The following is a 26,530-nucleotide window of genomic DNA, read 5'->3' as shown; positions in this document are numbered from 1 at the left end:
ATAGAAGCCCTATACAAAGTGATATGATCATTCGTCACATCATCACTTGTTCAACTCAGTCTTTTGTAAAATATTTAATAACTAATTAAATATATTAGTTACAATGTTTTGGGGCTATTCGTGTTGGTTTAAGCGGCTAAACTTGGCCCCGCCGTGGGTTACCATGCTTGGCCTCGTTAGTCGCTCGCCCGCACAGAAAGATCACAAAAAATGTAGCTGAAAAATCAGCATCGGTTCACCGGAAAATGAGTGTAGAGAACCCATGGCGGCTGCCATTCACGGTGTGGTGGAGGGAGGTCCTCGGGCTGCAGGTGGAGCGTGGTTGATTGGGCGATTTCACACAGGTGGAGTTCTGTGTTAAGGTAGGATTCTAAATAAAATATTGATGTAATTTGGACAGGATAGGGAGATATTTATCAGGTCTCGTTTGAGATTGCATCTTTATTTAATATGAATTAGACTGTGTTTGGCTAAATATTGTTAGAGCTGAATCTTGATTGAACATTCATGTTTCACAGCTGATTTATTGATATTTTGTGTTTTCCGCTGCTTCATTAGGTTTCTAAGCATCGATCTGAGTTGGGGCAAGTCAAAAATCTGTTTGTTAGAACTTATACTGTCAACTAGTTTGGAGGTGCTGGAGGTATGCATTTGTCTCACTTTTATTATTAAATATTTAATTGATTGTTGTTATTTGGTTAAGACTTACTTTGTTTTGATGAAGTGTGTTGCTCTGGTAGTTTTTTGATAGTTTGCTGTTCTGCTTCTAGATATCTTAAAAACAGACTGAGTTGCTCTATTTTATTTTCGCCTTTGGACTTTGCATAGGCATTACATGAAGCAAAAGATTAGGCAATCTTTTTTGTTTATCTTTGTTTTCAGTTATGAGAATACTTTCCTTTTCCTTCTTTTTACAGGTAAAAGTGCTCAACAAAGGTTACAGTCAAATTATGCTGGTAATTTCGCTCATAGATCAATACGTGATGCAGATGAAGCAAGTGAGGTTGCCCACCTTCGAGAACTTTGTCTGTCGAAATGATTCTGAAGCAGTGATTAGACTATTTGAAAGCCAACCGTCATTACATTCTAACCAAGCAGCATTCAATATGTTAAATCATTAGTTAAAGGTGACAGGCTGGATGACATTAAGCTGGGTGGGAAAATAAGTTTCTTATTTTACAAATATATCAGCATTGAGGGCATTGAATATACTGATGGAGTGCAAAGTTGGGCAAAATGAAGATGAGATGTTTAAATCATTTTGCATATTATTCTTGGTTTTCACAAAGACATTCCTGATTCAGATATGCATGTTGCCAAGTGGGCATGCTGCTATTGTTATGAAAAATTAAGCAAAGTGGATACCTACTAGTTTGAAATCTGGACTGAGTTTATCTGTTTAAATTTTGGAATGTGTTTTTGCTTTGTTACAGATGTTATTTATTTTATTTTTTATTTGTTAAGCAGGAGGTTTCTATGATATTTGTAGGTGTTGCCAACTCAGCAAGGGAAGAAGAAATTATACGAGCCTTTTCGGCTCTTAAGAATGTGGGAAAATCAACAAAAGATGCTATTCTTGGAACTGCCAGGGCTCCTATACACATGGTGCCAGCTAAAAGAGGGTATTTTAAAGAGCAGTTGTGGCATATGATTCGCACAATTTTTACTGGGTTTTCTATTGATTTCTGGTGTTGGAGCACTTATTGAGGATAGAGGAATCAGTAAAGGTATAACTATATATGATACCTTTTGGTTTTACTATGATATTGGTCACCGGGACAGATTCAAATTGAAGTTAATGTAACACAGTTTTTCTTATTCGTAATTCTCTATGTTTTAGGACTTGGTTTACATGAAAAAGTGCAGCCTAGCATGGAATCTAACACAAAGTTTAGAGATGTAAAGGTTGTTGACGAGGCAAAACAAGAGCTTGAAGAAATTGTCCACTATCTTTGAGATCCAAAGGTAAATTACTAATAATCATCTCTCTATGTATGCGCGAGTGCATACAATTGCACTAATGTTAGTCTATCTCTGTGTGAATGTTTTTGTGACTGATAGAACACTAACCTGTTAACCACCAAGAAACACACAACAAATCTATCCAATACAAATTCGCAATCAATAAGCACAATAAAGAAAAGGAAATAAACTCTATATTGACGTTAAAATAGAACAGTACATCCATAAATCATGTTCTATCATCTACCTAGCAAACAAGCAACAAATTGGAACAATTCAAAGTACAACAAAAACAAAGATAAGACAGAACTTCGAGGGTCAGTCACTTCCCCTTCTAAACCTTAACCTTCTTTTCTCAGTATCCCTCAATTCCCTCTATCCCTCACTTTTATTCCTTGACACCTTTTGCTCCTAACCGAATCCTTCTTCCTTCCAATCTCCTTAAGCCACCTGTCCTCCCAAAAACAACTCTTAACACTCATGCATAACGAATATTCCTCTACTTCTCACCTCTACCCTTCCTACTGTAGACCACCTTCCCAAGTGGCTCATCATTACCCTCCCAAAGGAGAACCACCTTGTCCTCAAGGTGGAAGGAAGGAAATTGAGAATGGATTGTGTCAAAATCCTCCCAAGTGTTTTCATAAGGAGGTAAGTCTTTCCATTGAATTAGTACCTCTCATTGTCCATTCAAGAGCTTTCTTTTCTTAAGTATAGCTTCAGGTTCAACCTGCAAAATAAAATCTTCATTGAGGGCTCCCGGTAGGGGTTGGCTATGGGGAGTGGGGAAGTTGCCTTCTTTAATTGCGAGACATGGAAAACGTCATGAATACGAGCTGAGGGAGGTAATGCCAACCTGTATGCTACTGCTCCAATTCAGTCCGTGATCACAAATGGACCATAAAACCTCGGACTAAGTTTCTCATTATACCGACGAGCTAGAGATCTTAATCTGTAGGGCTGTAACTTCAAATCCACGGATTCCCCTATCTCAAATGTAACTTCCTGCTGTCGGTTATTAGCATAAGTCTTCATTCGGTTTTGAACCTTGAGGAGATTCACCTTTAACTCCTCGATGATATTATTGTGATTCCAGAGTTGGTGGTCGACTTCATCGACTGAGGAAGTGTGATCAGCATACCTCAACACCGTTGGAGGGTCGCGTCCATATGGAGCCTTAAATGGACACATACCTGTGGAGCTACTATAAGTTATGTTGAACCAAAACTTTGCCCACAGAACCCATCTGAGCCACTGTTGGGGTTGGCTATTGACAAAGCACCTGAGGTACGTCTCCAAACATCGATTTACCACCTCGGTTTGACCATCCGTTTGCGGTTGGTAAGCTGAACTCATGTGCAGTTGGGTTCCTGACTGTTTAAATAATTCTCCCTGAAAGTGGCTCATGAAAACTTTATCATGATCTGAAACAATGGTGCAGGGAAACCCATGTAGCTGTACTACCTCTTTGATAAACAGATCAACTACCCCTTTAGCTGTGTAAGGATGCTTGAGAGTTAAAAAATGGTTGCTTTTTGCAAGACGATCAACAACTACTAGAATTGTATCTACCCCATGAGCCTTTGGAAGCCCCATGATAATCATATTTTATACTATGATTTTACATTGAATTTTGATAGGATTTAGGACACTTTTCATACAATTTGAGCCATAATTGTTACCTAATTCTATTAATTTATCTTTGCAGACTTAAACAATGATTTTGAGCATAAATGACAGTTTTGCGCGTAAATTGTGTAACTTGAGCTTGAAAACTCAGAATGACCTGAATTTAGAAGCTTTGGAAAGCTAAGAAGAAGAGCTACAATTCATATGTTTAGCACTTTTCTAGATTCAAACTCTGTCATGCTCAAATTTGGCCTGAAAGTCCTCGCTGCGGAAAGGAAAAAACTTCACCGCGGCGAAACCTGCATCAGCTGTAAAAATAAAACGACGCGTTTTGGCTTGCTAGGGCTTCATCCTTAAGTGAGAGAGGTATAAATTAGAGCGAAAAGGAAGAGAAAAAGTCTAGGTTCGTCATTTGGAAGGCAACTCTTGGAAGGAGAAGAGTATTGAAGATTTGGGCTTCAAATTAGAGAAGATTTCTCCATCTTTCGCTTGTTTTTCTATGATGAATCTTGATTCAGTTTGTTTTAGTTATTTTATTTCGTTTTTGAGTATGAACTGAGTTGTTTATCTAGGGTTTGATGTAATCTTGATACAATGATTCAATTTTATATGAATTGATTTACTTTAAGTTTTAATTTCATGCTTGAGTGTTTATCTATTTGCTTAATGACTTTTGGATGCTTGATCACCATTCAAATGTGTGTTGTTCACAATGAGACTGAGAAGTGATTTGTGATTGTGCCTCTTGGGATAAATACCGTAGATTAAGCAAACGCTAGAGATATGTTTAGCGATCTATGAAATCTAGATAGAATTCCATAAAGCTTAAAAGGCTTTGAACTATTAATCTTCATTTTGTTGGGTGCAGAAGCTTAATAGGGATAAGTAGGGAAATATAGCCTGAGAAGGTATGTTTTACAACTTAGGGAATTCGATTTTCAATCAAGGAATTAGAACTTGGGTAATAGATTCTATGATTTGGGTTAGCGTATCTAGGTGAAATCAACACCCTAGCATTTGTTTTAGCATTGTTTAATTAGTTAAGTTGTTGGGTTTTGCTTTAATTTCATTATCATTCATTTATATTTTGTTAATTTGTATTTAGTTTGTTAATTTTCCATCAATCCAATTTATTGTTGCTTCAATTAGGACTTAAACTAGAGAAATCGGTACTTAGTAACACTATCCTCGTAGGAACGATACTCACTCATCATTTTATTACTTTGTGCGACTAGTGCACTTACTATTTATGCATGTTGTAGTAACAACGCATCAAGTTTTTGGCGTTGTTGCCGGGGATAGTTGATTATTAATATTGATAGTATCTAGTGTAGTGCTAAATTGAAGCTTTTATTTCATTTTTTTTTTTAGTTAATCGTAAATATTGTATAGTCTTAAGTATGAGAGATGATATTACCTCTTTCGTGCAAGGCAACGATGAATCACTATATGAAGCTTGGGAGAGGTACACGGAGTTGTTAAGGAAATGTCCACATAATAGTCTACCGTTTTGGAGACAAGTTCAAACATTTTACAATGGGTTGCTACCAAATATTCAAACGATGGTAGATGTGGCAGCAGGCGGAGCCTTAAATAACAAGACCCTAGAAGAGGCTTATGAATTGCTTGAGGTGATGGCCAACAATAGCTACCAAAGACCTAATAAGAGAGCAATGCCGAAGAGAACAATGGGTTTACATGAAGTCGACGTATTTGACACATTATTTGCACAAATTGCATCACTTCAAAGCCAATTAGGAGGTATGAGTGTAAATTCTACTCACTCACCTTTTATAACTTGTGAATTTTGTGTAGGAAACCATGGGAGTGTGGAATGCCAAGATGGAGACCAGTTACTCTTCTCAACAACCGAGCAAGTGAATTACATGGTTTGTTCACAAAGGCTACAAAATGACCCATTCTCCAAAGCTTACAATCTTGGTTGGGGGAATCACCTAAATTTGTCCTTGAGCAATCAAAGCAATCAATCAAATCAAATGACAGTGCCAAACCATCAACCAGTGGTGAATCATCAACCATGTGAGCAAAGAATGTCGAAATTAGAGGATATGTTCGGGAAATTCATGCAAGAAACCACAAGATTTATGAATGAGACACGGTCAAACTTTATAAATCAAGGAGTGTCCATTCAAAATTTAGAGGTTCAAGTAGCACAATTGGTTGAACAATTGACAGAGAGATCTCAAGGTTATTTACCAAGCACAATGGTCACAAATCCTAAAGAACAATTAAATGTCATAACATTGAGAAGAGGTATAGTGTTGGAGCAACCTCACAATGAAGAAAAGTTGGAAGAACATGAAGATAAGACTAATGAAGAGGAAAATCTCAAAGCAAAAGGGTGTGCAAGATACTTAGGGGAATTTCAACCAAGCAACTCACCTCACAAGGAATAATTTGAGGAATTTGGTTTAAATGCGCACAAGTCAACATTGGTGTTGGAAGAGACTCCAAACATTGGACTCAACCAATCACCATCTCATCTCAAGTACGCATATACGAATTTGAAGTTCTAAAAAGATGCTTATGAGAATGTCCGAAATTCCAAAGGAAAGACTTAGAGGTGGCAATGAGAAGTGAAGCAACCCACAGGGATCCAGATTGACGAAGGACCATGGGAAAGTCGAGCTTCCGACTATAAACAAGCGCTTCTTGGGAGGCAACCCAAGTGTTTTCATTTGTTTGTTGTTTTGAATTTGTTTAGTTTTCTGATGATTTTGAATGATTTTGATTTTGTGCTTTTTGGTGTTTTAGGTAAATTATCGAATTAAGGCGAGAAGCGGGAAATTTCTAGTTTTCGCCGCAGCGATGTACATTTTGCAAGAAAAGGAATTCAAAAAGTTCTAGACTTCGCCGCGGCAAAGTTTGTTCTTCGCCGAGGCGATGTGCTCTCTGGAATTTTTCGCCACGGCATAAATGGTATCGTGGAGTTGTGCTAAGGAAATTTTGCTACGGCGAAGTATGGTTTTCGCCACGACGACGTTTACACTGGAATTTTTTGCCACAGCGAGAAAATTTGCTTCGCTGCAGCATTGAATGGGTTTGCAATTGAATGAAGAACTTCGCCGCGGCGGAGTCTGTTTCCCATTTATACTCCAGTCATTTTTCAATTTTTTGAAAAAACTTTCAAAGAACATCCAAGAGCCAAACACTTCCACCTTCAATCCAAAGAGTTTTCATTGAACTTTCTTCCCACCATTCCACTCCCTTACCTCTTTAAACAATCATGCACCTTTCAATTGCCCCGGTTTAAACCATTTTGAAGAAATTTTTAGCAACCGTTAGGTTTTGAAAATTTGGAGCTTTCTTAATGAAATTGGAGCAATTGAAGGTTGGAAAGCTTGGGCTTGGTAAGGTTTAGAGTTTTTGTGCAATTTATTTGTTCACTTTCAATTGTGGATTTGTTTTTATTGAAAAATTGCTTGAATTTGTTGATTGTGGATGTTGGTTGAGAAGTTGAGGATTGAGTTGATTATGGAGTGTAGAAATTGTTGATTTTGATTTAATTTGGTGTTGAGGAAGTTGGGTTTGTTGTGTTGAAGCGCTTTTAGCAAATTTAGGAGTTGTGTGAAGAGGAAGAAGTAGAAGAAGATTGAAGCCTGAAGCACTTTTCTTTTTTTGTTTTTGTTTTTATTTCTTTATGTTTTGTTAGTAGGAATTGATGTTGATTTCCTGGTTTTTAGCTCTTTATTTTGTTTTTGTTTAGATTTTAGGTTTAGTTCAATAAGGTTGAGATCATGATGTAATTCTTTCATATTAATCGGTGAGGGTATCTAACACATTTGGCACCATAGACTTTCAATTGCTTGACAGATGATGATGATGAGGAAGCCAAGGAATGGATGCTAGGATTTTGCACAAAAATCGACCTTTATGGATTAATCACTGAAGTATCTTGTAACATTTACTTTTGTTTTTCTATTCCTTGGATGTGCATGATGTGACATTAGGGACAATGTCATTTTAAGTTTGGGGGTAGGAAAATGTTCAAAATTTTTGTGTCTAGTTTGTTTGTGTTTTAGCTCGAAATTGTGTTTCTTTTTGTTTTAAGTTCTTTGATTGTTACTTGTTTAGTGTGTTTTGTTGTTGTTGCCTAGATGAATTGCATAAGTCTATGATGAAACTAGAATTGTTGGGATATTATTTTTGGAAAATGTTAAGCATTGCTTCAAGTTTAGGTTGGTTGACTTGATTTAGCTTGAGGTTCGTTGAGTGGTTCAACCACCATTTTCACTCTTTCGGCATGCTTAGAAATATTTTATGTGGTTAGGTGAAGTTTTGATAATGTTGGTGGACTACCTAGTTAAGAAGTACTTGAGACGAAATTCTAGGATTAAACATTGTTGAGGAAATGATTTAGGCATTTTTCGGAACGTTTGAGCCTTTCCAGCCGACCCATGAATGAATCTTTCCCTAGTCACCCATTTGAGCCCTATGAGATTATTATTGCCTTATTTTCCTAGCAAACCAAAAATTGTCCAATCCCTATACTCTAAACACTTTATCATACCCTTTAGGAGAATTATGGACCTAATGTATGACACAAAAGAGCTTTGAGAGGTGTGTGAATAAGTGATAGAGCAAATCTTAAGTTTGGGGGTTGCAAAAAGGGTAGGAAGAAGGGGCAATAGACCGCAATGGTGTTGTAAATATTCGTAATTTAAAAAAAAAAAAAAAAAAAAAGAACAAGAAGAATAAAAAAAAAAATTTCTTTAGTTCAATTCAAAATAAAAAATAAGAAATGCTTAAGTTTGAGGGTTGTAAAAAGGCTGACACTTTGATTGGTGGTTGATTGATGTAGCTCTTAATGTTTGCATGAGGAAAACCAAGTTCTCTTACTTTGTTTATCATATCCTTTTCCTTGGAGCCCACTACCCGAGCCTAATGTTACAAGCTTACAAAGACCTTTTGATCCTTAGCGATGTCTAGTCTACATTAGTGGAGAGTATTTCCATACTTAGGCTTATGGAGTCTGCCACCATTTGATAAACTTTACATTTTTGCATAAAATAATCCGAGAAGTCAGAATGTGGATTGAAGTAGGGATCACCTACTCAGGAGACCGATGGAGAAAGATAGTCAATTCAATTTATGACTTCTTGGAGGGTTGAGCATTTTTTTTTTGTAATAATGTACCAACAATTTTTGAGACTTGCATTATGATTCAATCTAGGTATTTATCTTTCTTTTTGTTTTGATTTTTATTCCTTTTTGCTCGAAGACGAGCAAATCTTAAGTTTGGGAGTATTTGATAATCATATTTTACACTATGATTTTGCATTGAATTTTGATTGGATTTAAGATACTTTTCATACAATTTGGGCCATAATTGCTACTTAATTCTATTAATTTGTCTTTGCAGGCCTAAACGATGATTTTGAGCATAAATGACAGCTTTGAGCGTAAATTGTGTAACTTGAGCTTGAAAACTCGGAATGACTTGAATTTAGAAGCTTTAGAAGGCTAAGAAGAAAAGCTACAACTTTCATGTTTTAGGTTTTTCCTAATTCTGACTAGACAAGGGTGAAAACTTGGCTTGAAGTCATGAAAAGTACGTTGGAAACTGAAGAAAAAAGGTCTTTGGACGTGCTTTAGTATTTTTGCCATAACTTGAGCTGTAGATAGAAAGAAATTGAAATAGCTACAATTCATATGTTTAACACGTTTTCAGATTCAGACTCTATCATGCTCAAATTTGGCCCGAAAGTCCTCGCTGCGGCAAGGAAAAAGCTTCATCGCAGCGAAACCTGCATCAGCTGTAAAAATAAAACGACGCGTTTTGGCTTGCTAGGGCTTCATCCTTAAGTGAGAGAGGTATAAATTAGAGCGAAAAGGAAGAGAAAAGGCCTGGGTTCGTCATTTGGAAGGCAGCTCTTGGAAGGAGAAGAGTATTGAAGATTTGGGCTTTAAATTAGAGAAGAGTTCTTCATCTTTTGCTTGTTTTTCAATGATGAATCTTGATTCAGTTTGTTTTAGTTATTTTATTTCATTTTTGAGTATGAACTGAGTTGTTTAGCTAGAGTTTGATGTAATCTTGATACAATGATTCAATTTTATATGAATTGATTTACTTTGAGTTTTAATTTCATGATTGAGTGTTTATCTCTTTGCTTAATGACTTTTGGATGCTTGATCACCATTCAAATGTGTGTTGTTCACAATGAGACTGAAAAGTGATTTGTGATTGTGCCTCTTGGGATAAATACCATAGATTAAGCAAAGGCTAGAGATAGATTTAGCGATCTATGAAATCTAGATAGAATTCCATAAAGCTTAAAAGACTTTGAACTATTAATCTTCATTTTGTTGGGTGCGGAAACTTAATAGGGATAAGTAGGGAAATGTAGCCTGAGAAGGTATGTTTTACAACTTAGGGAATTCGATTTTCAATCAAGGAATTAGAACTTGGGTAATAGATTCTATGAATTGGGTTAGTGTATCTAGGTGAAATCAACACCTTATCATTTTTTTAGCATTGTTTAATTAGTTAAGTTGTTGGGTTTTGCTTTAATTTCATTATCATTCATTTATATTTTGTTAATTTTCCATCAATCCAATTTATTGTTGCTTCAATTAGGACTTAAACTAGAGAAACGGTACTTAGTAACACTATCCTCGTGGGAACGATACTCACTCATCATTTTATTACTTTGTGCGACTCGTGCATTTGCTATTTATGCATGTTGTAGTAACAAAGCATCACCCCATAATAAAGTCCATAGAGTCATTTTCCCACACTTGGTTAGGAATGGGCAATGGCTGTAGCAGATCCGCTGGACTTAAGGCGTCGTATTTGTTCTGTTGGCAAATAGTGCAGGCTTCCACAAACCCCATAATATCTTTCTTCATCCCTTCCCAAAACACTACATTTGTGATGCGTTTATATGTTCGAAAGAAACCCGAATGGCCCCCAATGGGCGAGGAATGAAACTCATGTAATATTTTCTGGATATGAGGTCCAGATTTAGGCACCACTAGTCTATCATGATACAACAAATGTCATCCCACCAATCTGAAATGAGGATGGCTATTTGGGTCAATCAAAAGTTGTTGCATGATCTCGCATAACTTGTCATCTTGATGAATGGCATCTTCTAAATCTGTTATACCTGAGAAGCAGCTCATAGAAATAGCGTGATTCTCAACAACTTCTGGCATTCTAGAGAGAGCATCTGTTGCCTTGTTCTGTAGCCCAGGTTTGTACTGAATTATAAAATCTAACCCCAATAACTTGATAATCCATTTTTTCTAATTCTCATTCAACAATTTCTGGTCAATTCAGAAGTGAAGACTTCGCTAATCTGTCCTGATAACAAAACGTCTTCCCAAAAGATAATGGCGCCATTTTTGCACAGCCATAACTATAGCCATTAATTCTCATTCATAAACTGATTTAAGTTTGGAATTTAGAGACAAACCTTTGTTGAGAAAGGTAATAGGTCGCCTCTTCTGCATCAGCACAGCCCCTAAACCATTCCCAGAAGCATCAGTCTCTACGATAAATTCCTGTGTGAAATTAGGCATTCAGAAGACTGGAACACTCGTCATGAGTCTTTTTAATTCTTCAAAAGCACCTTGAGCTACTGTACTCCATACAAATGAATCTTTCTTTAATAGAGCAGTGAATGGGAGGGCTATCTTTTCATAATTTCGAACAAATCGTCGATAATATCCTGGCAAACCAAGAAACCCTCTATGCCCTGATGTCCCTTGGCGCTGGTCATTTAGTAATGCTCTCTATCTTTGAGGGGTCAACCGCCACTCCTTTTGTTGACATCACATGCCCAAAATATTCTAACTGTTGTTGTCCAAAAATGCATTTCTTCTTATTGACCACCAATTGATTATCTAATAGTGTCTTTAAGATAATGCTTAGATGCCTTGCATGCTTGCCCATCTCCTTACTGTAAATCAATATGTCATCGAAGAAAACTAACAAAAACTTCCTCAAATACAACTTGAAGACATCATTCATTACTGTTTGAAAGGTGGCTGGTGCATTGGTGAGGCCAAAAGGCGTAACCATAAATTCATAGTGCTTTTCGTGTGTTCGGAAAGCTGTTTTGCTTGTGTCCTCTGGTTTAACTCTGATTTGATGATAGCCTGATTTCAAATCAAGCTTGGAAAACACTGTTGCCCCTTCTAACTCTTCGATAGTTGGAATCGGGAATTTGTCTGGAACTGTCACCTCGTTAACTGCTCTATAATCCACACAGAATCTCCACCCCCATCCTTCTTCTTTACCAGTAAAATAGGACTTGAGAATGGACTTATGCTAGGCTTTAAAATCCTAGAGGCCAACATGTCCTTGACAATGCGCTCTATCTCATTTTTATGATAATAAGGGTACCTATAAGGTCTAAGGTTTGGTGGTTGAGTTCCTGAAATTAATTGAATGGTGTGGTCTCTCGATCTGGCAAGTGGTAGTCCTGAGAGTGGGTTAAAAACTTGACTAAGTTTCTCCAACACATCTAGCAATCAATCATCAATATCCCCATTTTTATCACACTGTGTTTGAATCTGTCCAAATTCTATCAAACAACCTTGGCCCTCACGTTGCAATGCCTTAATCATAGCTTTGAGAGACACCATTGTTTTGTTAACTGATGGATAGTCACACAAACTAACTGTCTGATCTCCCAATTTAAACCTCATTGTTTGCTTTCTCCAATTAGTGACTGTCTCACCTAGAGTCTCCAGCCACAAAATTCCCAGAACAGCATCAGCACTACTCATGTCAAATGGAAAGAAGTTTTGAATGATGGTAACACCTTATAACTCCATAAAAAACGTCTCTACACTCTCCTTCACACCTCACGCTATACCCATCACCCACTTTAACCCCAAAAGATTGAGTTCCTACTATTGGTATCCCCAACCTTTTAACCACCTCAAAACTGATAAAATTGTGGGAAGCCCCACTATCAATCAATACAATCAACTCCTTACCTTTTATTCTTCCTTTAAGCTTCATTGTCTTTGGACCATTGATCCCCACCATCGAGCTGAGAGAAAACTCGACATTACCTTGTTGACACTCGACTTCAAGTTCAACTGTTTCTCTACCACCAATCGATTCTTGTTCATCTTCCTCTTCATCAATTTAGATGATTTGGAACTGTTTTTCACCACATTTGTGTCCAGGAAAGAACTTACCATCGCATCTAAAACAAAGGCTCTTCTCTTTTTCCTTTTGGATTTTTGCATCTGTCATCTTTCTAAATGGAAACTCTTTCCTTTTAAAGGTTGGTCGCTCAAAGGTTCGAAAAGAAGATGTGGCTAGTCACGAGGGGAGTAATTGGGTGACAAACTCTGTATTGAGGATTCAGGTGTTCGCCGGTTGTAATTGGAAACAGGGGTTGATTTTAGGGATTTTTGGTGAATTTGGGAATTTTGGGTTGTCATTGGGTTAAGTCAAATTTCTGGATCCATGGTTGTTGAACCCGTATGAAAGCCCAGGTCCATTCATGCGGGAAAACTTAGCTGCTCCTAATCGGGCTTCTTCTAAAGCCTTGTGAAATTAGAAGAATTTTCTTCATATTGATTGTGAACAAAATACAACAATATATACACATTCAACAATCCATATAAGGAAATGAAATAATCTAAACTAGGAAAAGGAATGATCTAATTTCCTATTTTAAAGATCCTATTTCTAAAACATTTAATTTGTATAACTCAACACTCTCCCTCAAGTTGGGGCATATAAATCATATGCACCAAGCTTGTTACAAATAAAGTCAATACGAGGACCCCTAAGCTTCTTACTTTTCCAAGATACAAGGTTTCCTCCCACAAGAATACAAAAACCTATAGTGGAACGTCTATCAGATGAAGAACTTGCCCAATCAGCATTAGAATATCCGACAATCTGTGTATGATCCCTGTTTTCATATAATAGACCTTTGCCTAGTGTACCCTTGATATATCTTAAAATCCGAATAACTACATCCCAATGACCGTCACAAGGAGACTGTAGAAACTGACTAACAACATTGACGGAGAAGGAAATATCAGGTCATGTAATGGTGACATAGTTAAGTTTACCAACTAGTCTTCGGTATTTCCCAGCATCTGCAAGAGGCTCCCCCTATCCAGGTAAGAACTTTGAATTAGGATCCATAGGAGAGTCTATCGGTCTACATTCTGACATCCTTGTTTCTTCCAAAATATCCAGTTCATATTTCCTCTGAGAAATAACAATACCTGAGCTAGATTGAGCCACTTCGATACCAAGGCAGACTCCCTTTGAGCAACAAAGCCAGGCGGTTGCTCCATACAGATTTCTTCTTAAAACTCATAGTGAAGAAAGACATTCTTAATGTCTAATTGGTACAGAGGCCAGTGGCGGAGAGCAGCCATAGATAAAAACAAGTGGACAGAAGACATTTTAGCCACAAGAGAAAATTTCTCATAATAATCCAACCGATAAGTCTGAGTATACCTTTTTTGCAACCAACTGTGCCTTCAGTCGATCAACCTGACCATCTGGGCCAACCTTGACAATATAAATCCAATGACAACCAACAGGTGATTGGTCGGGAGGCAAAGCAACTAATTCCCAAGTATTACTATGATGTAAAGCAATCATCTCTTCAACCATAGCTTGACGCCAGCCGAGATCAATCAGTGCCTCACCAACATTAAAAAGAATAGAAACAGAAGAAATGGTTGACACAAAAGCATAATATGATGGAGATAAGCAGTGATAACTAAGAAAATTATAGATCAGATGAGGGTTGCGAGTGGACTGCATACCTTTATGAATTGCAATGGGAAATCGGTCTTCAAGAGGTACGGCCGCAGTAGGAGAGGAATCTGACGCAGGAGGATCAGGAACATGAGCCTCAGGAACATTATCAAGAACAGTGTCAATAGCCGTACTCGGAACAATAGTATCACCTAGAAGAGGAGACTCACCTATAGTGGTAGGACTGGGAGGAATAGTAATAGACTCTGTAAGATGATTATAAGTAGACTCAATGTAGGGTATAGAAGGACAATGGTGATAGAATCACTGTCTGATGTAGAAAAGAAGGGAGAAGACTAAAAAAAGGTAACATCGACGGATAGAAAGTATTGAAGAATGGATGGAGAATAACACCTATAACCCTTTTGAAGTCTTAAGTATCCTAGGAAAATACACTTGGTATATTTGGCAAACAGTTTGTTGGTACCTGGGGAAAGGATATGGACAAAACATGTGCAACCAAAGATACGTGGAGGAAGAGAGTATAACTGTTGATTAGGGAACAAAACAGAATGAGGGACCTAGTTTTGTAGGACAGAAGAAGGCATCCTATTAATCAAGAAACATGCAGTTAACACATCATTTGCCTAGAACTGGAAAGGAACCTGATTGTGTAAAAGCTGGGTTCGGGCAGTTTCAATCAAATGTCTATTCTTATGCTCAACAACTCCATTTTGTTGTGGAGTATAAACACGAGAGGATTGATGGAGAATTCCCTGAGATGACATGAATTTGGTAAAGGGAGCAAAAAAATATTCATGAGCATTATCACTCTAAAACACACAAATAACAACATTAAACGTGTCTTAATTTTAGCACAAAAGGATTCAAATATAGAAAATAATTCGGAATGACTTTTTATTAAAAATAACCAAGTGCAACGAGAATAATCATCAACAAACGTAACAAAATACCAAAACCCTAAAATGGATGAGACTCGACAAGGACCCCAAACATCGGAATGAACTAACTCAAAAGGGGACGTAGCCTGTTTATTGACACTCTTTGGAAACGTAGTACGAGAAAGTTTTTCAAGTTGACAGGACTCACAATTTAAAGACGATAAAGTAGATAAACCTAAAACCATCTTCTGAAGTTTTGTTAAACTAGGATGACCCAAACGATTATGAAGGAGAAGAGGAGAATCGAAGACAGTGTAGGCAATGGGGGCAGAAGTTAACTTGAGATGATAGAGGCCCTGTGACTCATGTCCTGCGCCAATCATTCGTCCTGTGTTGCAGTCTTGTATAACAACAAAATCATTAGTAAAAGTGGTAGAACAATTTAAAGAGCGGGTGAGTTTACTGACAGATAGAAGGTTAAAAGGGCAATGGGGAATATACAAGACCAAATCTAAAGTCATGGAGGAAAGTGGTTGTGCACGACCTACTGCTTTAACAACTGCTTTGGTCCCATTGGCTAAGGTAACAGGAGACAAAGAGGTAGTATTAATAAGACGAGAAAACAAATGGGGGTTACCAGAGATATGATTCGATGCACCAGAATCAAGAACCCAAGACCCTTGAGGAGACGACTAAGTGAGGCATGCAACTGATTTTCCCGACTGAACGATGGAGGCAACAGATGAAGAAGACTGCTTATTTGCCTGGAACTGGAGATATTCATCATAATTAGCACCCGTAAGAGTCAAGGATGGCTGACTTGGTTCTTCAAAAGATTCAGAATGATGATCAGGATAAGCAACATTGGCAACCCGAGGAGGATGCCCATGTAATTTGTACCATTTTTCCCAGATATGCCCCCACCTATGACAATAACTACACTTGGGTTGACCTCCCCTGCCGCTACGATCCCCTTGTTCTCCTTTAATAAAAGTTTGAGACTGAGAGGCCAGGACAGAAGAATCAATTGGGGAAGATCCAACCATAACACCAAGGGAGGAGACTCGAAGTAGTTGAGTAAAAACTTCATCAAGAGAAGGCACAGTAGCACTTGCCAAAATTTGATCTCATACTGGAGTGAAAGCAAGACTGATAGCGGAAAGAGTAAGAACCATAAAGAATTTGTCTCGTTGTGCTAGATCTTTTGCTTTAGACTTGCCTGCGGGTAATAACAAATTAAATTTTGCCTTGAGAGAGGCCATCCTACCAAGAAAGTCAAACATGCCCACATCTTACTATTTGAGATTTACCAAATTGGACACAACATAATAAAGTCTCCGGATATCATTAGAATAAAGCAATTTGGCCTATCGCCATACCTCAAAATAGGTTCAATATATTTTATAAGTAGAATGAAGGTGAGGGTCATAGACTGCCATAATAAACCACATACTAAAGCATTTGTCTTTACCTAGGTAGTCTTATCATCCGTAACATCTTCAACCTTAGTGGTCAAGTGATCCTCCAGACCATGTCCCATACACCACAGTTCAACAGAGGCAGCCCATGAGGAATAATTGGAGCTGCCTATCAATTTTTCAGTTGTGATAGGAGGAAAAGACAAAAAAGAAATAGAACCTGATTTGGTGTTGGATCCTTCAGGGAGCATGATTGTCTTATGGGAGAGATTTAACTGATCTAGGCTGAAAAAAAAAAAAAAAAACTAATTTTGGGCAGATCGGAAAAAGAGGATATTCTGACGATAATGAGCTATTTCCGACGCTGGTGATGACAATGCAGCGTTGGACGATGATGGGTGTGCTCGCTGGTTGTGTCTGAGTGCACAGGTGCAGGCGGTGAGACCTCACGTTCGTCGGAAAATATCCCGAAAAAAGAAAAGAAATTTTTTCTTGGGTTTCTAATTTCTTAGCTCTGATACCATGTGAAATCAGAAGAATTTTCTTCATATTGATTGTGAACAAAATACAACAATATATACACATTCAACAGTCCATATAAGGAAATGAAATAATCTAAACTAGGAAAGGGAATGATCTAATTTCCTATTCTAAAGATCCTATTCCTAAAACATTTGATTTGTACAACTCAACAAGCCTGATTCCTCTCCTCTATTCTTTGGGCCAATTCAATTATTTGTATTAAAGAGTGGGTTGGGCTAAACGAACTTTAGCCCTGATCTCAACTTTAAGCCCATTTAAAAATGCAACATGTAATATCTCTTCCTTCTCCTCTATCAAAAGTACAACCACTGCTTCAACTACCGACAAAATTCAGCCACTGAACCAGTCTGTCTCATTGCCATTAAGAACTCATAAGGATTATGTTCCCGTGACCCACTAAACCTCTGGAGGAGTGCAAGTTTAAACATGGCTCATGAACTTGTTGGAGCTTTGGATTTGGTCCATTGGAACTAGTTGATGGCCTCACCTTCCATACAAATGGCCGCCGCTGTCAGTTTCCCTTCCTCAGATATTTTGTTAAGGTTGAAGTAATGCTCCACTCTAAAACTCCATCCGTAAGGGTTCTCGCCGAAGAATATTGGCATTTCCAATTTTCGTCCTCCCATTTCACTAAGATTTTGGCTATTGTGACCGGACCCACCAGCTCCATTAGGATTTTCTACTTTGTGAGAGCGAACATTTCTCGATGAGCGCATTTCTGTTCTGCCAGCTTCTTCTTCATCCTTTCTTCGCACCCAGGATTGTATCTCTACCAAACATTCTCGGATAGTACCTATGGAACACTCATGCATAACAAATATTCCTCTACTTCTCACCTCTACCCTTCCTACTGTAGACTAGCCTCCCAAGTGGCTCATCAGTGACACTGACACTTAAATGGTTGTGCAAGTTGCACACTTAGAAGAGAAATTATGTTGGGGTCTACACTTAAAGGTAATCTATGAGAGAGAGAGAGAGAGAGAGATTGAATCTTTCTCGATGAAGTCCCCAAACAATCGATTTTGCCTCTTTTTAATAGGGCATCTTAATGCAAACAATATCTTAGCCATGTCCTTATGGTTTTTGTGTCAGTTTGGGTCCTAGACAAATTTGACACATAGTTGTCTTCCTGCAAACTGTTCTCAGTATCAAATTCCATGAAAATAGGTGCTTGCATGCTTGTAGTTGCATACATATCTAGGTGTCATCAATAAGTTAAATTAGGCCATTTGGTTGTCTTGCTTCTGACTAGGCTAGCATGTTGCTTATTCTACCTATGTAAACAATTGATCTTTCTTCAGTAGTTGAGAGTATGTAAATTCTGTTTATATACCTTTCTCTCTTCTCTCGATGATATGACAATTTGAGTGCATAGAATGGGTCTAGAATCATAAATTAAGATGCAATATCTATGATATTTCTGATTGAAATGTTAGACATGCCCTCTTTCAGTATGTTTCTTAACCCAAACGAAGGTTGGTTTTTATTCCCTAAGTTTTTGGCTTTCCTTGTTACAGCATTTCACTCGTTTAGATGGTAAGCTCCCAAAAGGTGTTTTGCTTGTTGGTCCACCTTGCACTAGAAAAACCATGTTGGCAAGAGCTATTGCTGGCGAAGTTGGGGTTCCTTTCTTCTCATGCAATGGCAGTGAGTTTGAAGATATGTTTGTTGGTGTTGGAGCTTAGAGAGTGAGAGATCTCTTTTCTACAGCAAAGAAGTGGTCACCATGTATAATATTTATTGATGAGATAGATGTTATAGGTGGAAGCCGTAATCCTAAGGACCGACAGTACATGAAGATGACTTTGAACCAGTTGCTAGTAGAGTTATATAGTTTTAAACAAAATGAAAGAATTATTGTGATTGCTACAACTAATTTCCCCGAATCATTGGACAAGGCGCTTGTAAGACTGGACGATTTGATAACCACATTGTTGTTCCAAATCCGGATGTAGAAGGATGAAGGCAGATTATGGAATCACACATGTTAAAGGTATTTTTTGTTCCTGGGAAAATAGACGAAGGTGTATTGGAAATCTGAGGTTAAGTTGACAATCACCAGCTCTGCTGATCCTGGACAGTGCTTTGGTTTGGGAATGTCTACTTGACGGTCCTAGCTGAAGTATTTGTCCTATTAGCAATGGGTTATATCTAATTGATGCTAGTGTCATAAACTTTTTCCAGAATTGTGACTTCTTCCACTTTCTTTAACCAGTTGACATACAATTAAACCATTGCTGGATCATGATAATCTAATTAAGCCATGAAATTCATGTAAATGTTCTATTTTTTGTGAGGATATTTTTGCCCATGCTTATATTGCATTTTTATCGTAACCTTGCTGGCTTTGCGGTCTTACAGCCTAGAATATTAGCCTTCATGGGATAGTTCTTCATTGGATGTACTAAATATTTCAACTCGTGCTACTACCATTATTAGTTTTGAGTAATATTCTTTACCTATATGCTCAAATACCTAATTTACCTAATTCTTTTCTTCTTAAATTATAGGTCTTGAAGGCTGATGATGTTGATTTGATGATAATTGCTAGAGGGACTCCTGGCTTCTCAGGTGCTGATCTTGCAAACTGATGCGAACCTTCCTAGATTCTTTTACTTAACCATACACAAAAGTTAATCACCAGAATATGCTCAACAATTCAAGGAAAACATCAAGAATCACAATCTATATAACTCAATTGAGATGTTAAGAATTACACTTATTCAGATTGATTATATCTCAATATCAGAATAACAAGAACATAAACAAACAAAACTATAAAATACTGATATGCTGGACTTCGAGGGCCAGCTACCTCCCTTTCACCATATTCTCATCAGATATCCTTTTCCTTCTTCTGTTGCTCTTTTTATTCACTCCTTCCTCCTAACAGAATTCAAAAATCCGCCATTCTCCTTTCGCCACCTGTCCACTCAATTGTTTCTTCTCTTCACACGTTAGTTGCCTTTTTATCACAGTTAATCTTCTATTGCTCCTTCCTACGCTTCTCATTATATACCAGCACTTCACGTGTTGCATCATTACCCTCCCGAAGAACAGCCACCTTGCCCTCAAGGTAGAATGAAGGAAACTGCAGGATCAGGGCTGTATATTCTTCCCAAGTATTCTCATGGTGAGGCAACCCCTTCCATTTAACGAGGACTTCCCGTTGACCATTAGTAACCTTCTGATCTTGAGCACCTCCTCAGGCTCGACTACTAAAACCAGGTCCTCATTTAATGAATCTGGAAGAGGCTGAATGTTTGTTGGTGGAAAAACAGTTTTCTTGAGTTGGGACACGTGAAACACATTATGGATACAGGCACTATCCGGCAGTTCTAACCTGTAAGCTGCTGGCCCAATATTTTCAAAGACTCAAAAAAGGCCATAGAACCTTGGGTTGAGCTTTTCATTGCAACGAGAGGCTAGGGATTTCAAACGGTATGGCTGGAGCTTAAGATAGGCAGAGTCTCCCATCTCAAACTAGACATCCCTCCTCTTTTCATTGGCATAATTCTTCAAGCGGTTTTGAGCTTTGTGCAAATTGTCTTTGAGTTCAAGCAAGATATTGTTACGGGTCTGAAGTTGCTGATTGACTTCATCCATCGAGGAACTGTGGTCTGTGTACTTCAATAAGGCTAGAGGATCCCTTCCGTATAAGGCTTTGAAAGGACTCATACCCGTGGAACTGTTGTATGTAGTATTGAACCAGAATTCAGCCCATGGAATCCAATGAGGCCACTACCGAGGTTGATTCCTTACAAAACAATGGAGGTAAGTTTCCAAACACCTATTGACAACCTTCGTTTGGCCATCCGTTTGTGGATGGTAGGTTGAACTCATATGAAGCTTAGTTCCGGCTTGCTTGAACAATTCCCCCCAAAAATGGCTCATGAATACTCGATCACAATCGGAAACAATAGTCCGTGGAAACCCATGGAGCCGTACCACGTCTTTAATGAATGCGGCTGCCACCTCTTTTGTTGTATAAGGGTGCCTCAACATAAGAAAATGGCTATACTTAGTAAGCCGGTCAACTACCACCAAGATAGTATCCACATTGTGTACTTTCGGAAGTCCTATTATGAAATCCATGGAAATGTCTTCCCAAACCTGAACTAGAATAGGAAGAGGTTGCAATAATCCCGCTGGCCTCAACGCTTCATATTTACTTTGTTGGCACACATTGCAGGAGCTAACATAAGTTTGGATGTCCCTTTTCATTCCATCCCAATAAAACACATTCATAAGACGCTTGTAAGTTTTGAAAAATCCAAAGTGACCGCTGATCAGGGATAAGTGAAATTCGTGCAAGAGTTTCTAAATATGAGGACCTTGTTTTGGTACTACCAATCTGTTATAATACATGAGGCGTCAGCCCATTAATTTGAAAGGAGGGTGGCAATGGGGATTAACCATAAGCTGCTAGATGAGTTGGCGCAGCTTATCATCCTTTTGAATGGCATCTTCCAGTTCATCTAACCCGCTGAAACAACCCATTGAAATGGCGTTATTCTCAACATTCTCAGGCCGCTGGGATAATGCATCAGCGGCTTTTTTCTTTGGTCCTGGTCGATACTGTATTTCAAAATGTAACCCGAGTAATTTCAACACCCATTTCTGCTAGTCTTCATTCAGCAGCCTTTGTTCAGTGAGAAAATGGAGGCTTTTCTGATCTGTTCTGATGATAAAGCGTCGGCTGAGCAAATAATGTCTCCATTTATGTACCGCCATCATAATAGCCATCAGTTCTCTCTTTCATAAACAGATTTGAGCTTTGAATTAGGTGACAATCCTTTACTGAGAAAAGCTAGAGGTCTCTCTTCCGGCATTAAAACAGCTCCCAAACCACACCCGAACGCATCAATTTCAATCACGAATTGTTTAGAAAAATCAGGCATTATTAACACCGGTACACTAGTCAAGGCAACTTTCAAAGCGTCAAATGCTGCCTGAGGTTGCTCACCCTACACGAATGAGTCTTTTTTTAACAGATTAGTCAGGGGTAGTGCTATCTTACCGTACCCTTTAACGAACCTTCTGTAATACCCGGTTAGTCCTAGGAATCCTCGGATTGCCTTAACATCTCTCGGGCGAGGCCAGTCAACAATACTCTATTTTGGAAGGATCCACAGCCAACCTCTTCGCTGAAATCAAATGGCCCAAATATTCTAATTGCAGTTGCCCAAAAAAACATTTTTTTCGATTGGCCACTAGTTGATGTTCCAACAGTTTCTGAAATGTGAGACTAAGATGCTATGCGTGGTCCTCCCTGGATCTGTTGTACACAAAGATATCGTAAAAAAAAAACCAGGATAAATTTCTGAAGGTAGGGCCTAAAAAATCATTCATCAAGGCTTGGAATGTGGAAGGTGCGTTGGTAAACCCAAATGACATAACCAGGAATTCGTAGTGACCCTCGTGAGTCCGGAAAGCTGTCTTGTGGGTATCCTCAGATCAGACTCTGATTTGGTGGTATCTTAACTTTAAATCAAGCTTGTAGAATATCTCAGCTCCCCCAAGTTCATCAAATAACTCATCGATGGCTAGAATGAGGAATTTATCGGGAATCGTTAGTTTGTTGAGTGCCCTATAGTCTACACAGAATTACCACCCACCATCATTCTTCTTAACCAACAGAACCGGGCTGGAAAAAAAGGCTGATACTAGGTTTAATAATCCCTGAAGCTAACATCTCTCCAATAATCTTCTCAATCTCATTTTTCTGGTAATATGGATATCTATATGGCCTAAGGTTTGGGGGTTGGGCATCCTGAATTAGTCGAATTGCATGATCCTAGGACCTACTTGGGGGTAATCCTGGCAGTAGTTCAAATACATTCTAAAATTCTTCTAACACCAGGGACAACAAATTGTCGGTGATTGTTTCATCCTCTAATTGTTTTTGCAACTGCCCAAACTCCACCATGTATCCTGTTCCTTCACTCTTTAACGTTCTGATCATGGCTTTTAGAGAAACCATTGTTTTAATAAGTGTTGGATCCCTTACAAGTGTCACTATCTCTCCACTCAACTTAAACTTCATTACCTGCTTCCTCCAATCCATTGTAGTCTCTCCTAATGTTTCCAACCACGCCATGCCTAGGACTACATCTACACTACTCATGTCAAAAGGGAAGAAATCTTGGATTATCTACACCTTCTGGATGTCTAAACACATTGCCTTACACTCTCCATCACTCCGTACCTTATACCCATCTCCAACTCTCACCCCAAATGCTTATGTCTTCTCCACAGAAATACCCAACTTCTCTACAAGCTTCCTACTAATGAAATTGTGGGAAGCCCCACTGTTAATCAAAATGATAACCTCCTGACCCTTAATACTTCCTTTCAGCTTCATCGTTTTTGGGCCATTTATCCCCACCACAGAGCTAAGAGAAAGTTCAACATTACCTTGGGTTTGTTCTTCTGTCGCTCCATCACTAACGCCTACTTCACTCGGATCTAGATCTTCCTCTTCTTCATCAATGAGAATTATTTGAAATTGATTTTCACCATACTTATGGCCGAAAAAATATTTCCCGTCACACTTGAAGCACAACCCCGTCTCCCTCTTTCACTGAATCTCGGCCTCAGTCATTTTTTGAAACAGAAAATCTCACCGCGATGGAGGGGCTCTGTCGAATGATCGAAAAGTGGTGGAAGGGTACTCGCGGGGAGAAGAACTCGCCGATGAACCCAAGGCAGAACCTTCTGCACTTCGTCGCCCAAAAATTGGATGGAGATTGGATTTTAGGGATTCAGTCGAATTAGTCGAATTTGGGAATTTTTGTGAATCTCCGGGTCGGGTCGGGTCAGGTCGAAATCTGGTTAAAGTTTCTAGACCCAATTGTGCTTGACCCAATATTATACCCAGGCCCATTCCACCTATTATTCCTTTCTAGGCCAGCCTTTACTTCTTCTAAAGCCCAATTGCGCTCCTCCATTCTATGGGCTCTCTCTATTGCTTGAAGAAGAGAAGTGGGTTGGATCAATCTTAGTTCAGCCTGAATTTCTGCCTTAAGGCCATTAAGAAACATAGCGTTTAAGATTTCTTCCTTCTCCTCTACCAACAAAGTAGCTACAGCTTCAAACCTGGGTCTGTACTCCGTGACTGTGCTGGTTTGTTTCATGGCCATGAGAGTCTCGTAAGGATTGCTCTCTTAAGATTCGCTGAATCTCTGAATTAAAGCAAGTTTGAACGATGGCCATGAAGTCACAGGTGCCCTGACCTCCATCCATTGATACTAGTTAATGGCTTCCCCTTCCATACAGACTGTCGTCGCTGTTAGCTTCCCTTCATCAGGAATTCCGTTCAGACTGAAGTATCTTTCAATTCTAAAAATCCACTCGTAAGGATCCCCACCCACAAAAATGGGTAATTCCAGTTTCCGTCCTCCTACCTCACTCTAGTTTTGTCCCAAAATCCCTGATCCACTTGCTCTGTTTTGATCTTCTCCTTCATGATTTCTCACGTTCCTTGATGAAGTATGTTCACCACGTCCAACTTCTTCTTCATCTTTTCTCCTCATCCAACTCTGTATCTCAACCATGCGTTCGCGAATAGTTCCCATATCAATTCCCAATTTCGTCACCTCCCGTTCCACATTTTCTAATCTAGATTCCATTCTCGTTGAAACCATAACCCACACACCTGCTCTGATACCAATTTGATGCGAACCTTCCCAGATTCTTTTACTCAACCACACACAAAAGTTAATCACTAGAATATACTCAACAATTCAAGGAAAACATCAAGAATCACAATCTATATAACTCCATTGAGATGTTAAGAATTACACTCATTCAGATTGATTATATCTCAATATCAGAATAACAAGAACATAAACAAACAAAACTATTAAATACTGATATGCTGGACTTCGAGGGCCAGCTACCTCCCCTTCACTATATTCTCATCAGATATCCTTTTCCTTCTTCTATTGCTCTTTTTATTCACTCCTTCCTCCTAACAAAATTCAACAATCCGCCATTCTTCTTTCGCCACTTGTCCACTCAACTTTTTCTTCTCTTCACACGTTAGTTGCCTTTTTATCACAGTTAATCTTCTACTGCTCCTTCCTACGCTTCTTATTATATACTAGCACTTCACGTGTTGCATCACAAACCTAGTCAATATTGCTGCACTGAAGGCTATAATGGATGGAGCCAAAGCTGTGACAATGGCTGATATGGAGTATGCAAAGGACAAGATCATGATGGGAAGTGAACGTAGGTCAGCTGTCATCTCTAATGAATCACAGAAATTGACAGCTTTCCATGAGGGTGGTCATGCTCTTGTGGTCATGCTCTTGTGGCCATCCATACTGATGGGGCGCTTCCAGTTCACAACGCAACAATAGTTCCCCGAGGAATGTCCCTTGGCATGGTTGCCCAATTGCCTGGTAAGGATAAAGCTTGCAAGCATTTCCCACAAGCAAATGCTTGCTCGGCTTGACGTTTGCATCGGGGGAAGGGTTACAGAAGAGCTCATCTTTGGAGAAAATGAAGTTTCTTCTGGTGCGTCTTCTGATCTACAGCAAGCAACTAAACTTGCAAGAGCAATGGTTACAAAATATGGCATGAGTAAGGAAGTTGGTGTTGTCACTCACAATTATGATGACAATGGTAAGAGCATGAGCACAGAGACTAGGCTCCTTATTGAGAAAGAAGTGATATACTTTCTGGAAAGGGCTTATAACAATGCAAAAACTATTCTCACCACCCATAGTCCCATAGCAAGGAGCTTCATGCACTGGCTCATGCATTGCTTGAGCACGAGACGCTTACTGGAAATCAGATCAAAAGTGTACTTGCCCAAAGTCAATTCACAGCAGCAGCAACCTCAGCAGATAGTTGCACAATAGAGCAGTTCACAATCCAACCCAGTGCAACCTCCATCAACTCCTAATCCAGCCGCATCAGCTGCTGCAGCTGCAACTGCTGCAGATAAGGCCAAAGGGATTGCACCTGTGGGATCTTAGTCTGGGAGAGGCTGGTAAGGCCTCGGCTATTTATTGAATTGAATGTGCATAGTTTAGTTACTGACTGGCCTTTTTGTTCGAGAACTGTAGTCCCTTTTCTGGTAGACTATGTCATGTATAACCATGTTTTTCAAAATTGAAGAGAAGCTATAGAAGAAGTTAATGGCAGTAGCATTACTTAGACAAGTTATTTTTAGAGTGAATGACAATTTCCCACCCAAGGTTTAGCATAATTACATTTTCCTACCCTTGATTTTTCATAAAAACACTTTCCCATCCATCGTTAATATGTTAGTGAAATCTGTTATCTATTAAGGATACGATGATTGAAAAGAGATAATACCCTTTCCTATTTGACATTGTAATTTTTAAGGATTT

General features: G+C 38.7%; 1 non-coding gene and 1 pseudogene across 1 annotated transcript; one reads left to right on the top strand and one right to left on the bottom strand.

The window, feature by feature from the left end:
* Window positions 1-262: 262 nt before the first annotated feature.
* On the top strand, window positions 263-26,247 carry LOC116142139 (annotated as a pseudogene).
* Window positions 4,989-5,095, bottom strand: LOC116142209. The gene has a single exon (XR_004129970.1). It is a non-coding gene; the product is annotated as a small nucleolar RNA R71 (small nucleolar RNA).
* Window positions 26,248-26,530: the final 283 nt, after the last annotated feature.

Source organism: Pistacia vera, unplaced genomic scaffold (assembly GCF_008641045.1).
Source record: "Pistacia vera cultivar Batoury unplaced genomic scaffold, PisVer_v2 Contig405, whole genome shotgun sequence".
Classification (NCBI taxonomy): domain Eukaryota; kingdom Viridiplantae; phylum Streptophyta; class Magnoliopsida; order Sapindales; family Anacardiaceae; genus Pistacia; species Pistacia vera.
Note: the sequence above shows the minus strand (reverse complement) of the source record. Positions and strands in the feature narration are given on the sequence as shown.